Below are 1,149 nucleotides of genomic sequence, written 5' to 3' on the forward strand. Positions count from 1 at the left end.
TGACACAGAATCTACCAAACTGACCATCAAAAGATGACCAGATAAAGAAGATGTATTATATATCTACAATGGAATCTATTTGTCTACTAAAGAAGAAAGATGAGCATTTGCCACTTGCAGCAAAAAGTGGGAGCAACTTGTGGGAATTATAAATTAGGAGGAGAAAGATTGGATGATATTTTATATGTGGCCAATACAAAAAATAAAACTGATGTACAGATTAAAAAATTAAAAATACACTGGTAGACATTGACAATAAACTTAGGTTACTAGAAAAATAAACCAAGACTAGAGATGTGAAGAAGAAAGTATAGGATTAAGTCCCTGAGAGGGGATAAGGGAAAGTTTGAGTTGCTTTTTGGGGGGATATTTATTTTTTGAAAGTACTGTTTAATTCTTACCACAGGCTGTGTTCTTTACACTGACTGTATAGAAAGAGGAAGTACAGTAAATGCACCCCATATAGGCCCTTTGCCTGATCTGTATTGTGAATTGGGGGACAAAAAGAAAGTAAAAAAAAAGTACTGTTTGAGTTAATAAGATGTTGTGATTAAATTGTAAAGATTGTTTTTTTAATATCTTTATTTAATCACTTTGATTACAAATATGATTGTAGTTGGGTTTCAGTCATGTAAAGAACACCCTCCTTCACCAGTGCAACATTCCCATCACCAATGTCTCAAATCCCCTTCTGAGATTTCAGCTGTATTGCTGATGTACCCATGGTTTTTCACTATTTAGTTTATATCTCTTTTTTTTCTGAAATTTTTTAATATATTATTTATTTAAGTAACATGAACATAGTTGGGTTACAGTCATAACCAGAACACCCCCCTTCACCAGTGTAACATTACCCCCTCCCCCCTTCCCATCCCCTGCCTGTATATGTAGACAGGCATTCTACTACAGTTATTTGTTTTTAAGTTCAGTAAGTTGTATTTTTTTTCCTTAAAAGATAAGAATAAAAAAATATAGTAAAGGTGTGATAGTGGCAATTGCCGTTGTTTGCATAGGTCCAGAAAAATGGAGAAAATGGAAAAAAATCCTTGGCTTGATTATAAAAAGGCCTCACCACAGAAGTTTATTGGTATAAGACCAACTCTGGGTTCCAGGCGTACCAGTCCATCAAACCAGAGTCATTCTCCATGG

General features: G+C 34.5%; 1 pseudogene; it reads left to right on the forward strand.

Moving 5' to 3' along the window:
* The first annotated feature begins 384 nt into the window (after window positions 1-384).
* Window positions 385-505, forward strand: LOC126021224 (uncharacterized; annotated as a pseudogene).
* The last annotated feature ends 644 nt before the right edge of the window (window positions 506-1,149 follow it).

Source organism: Suncus etruscus, chromosome 10 (assembly GCF_024139225.1).
Source record: "Suncus etruscus isolate mSunEtr1 chromosome 10, mSunEtr1.pri.cur, whole genome shotgun sequence".
NCBI lineage: Eukaryota > Metazoa > Chordata > Mammalia > Eulipotyphla > Soricidae > Suncus > Suncus etruscus.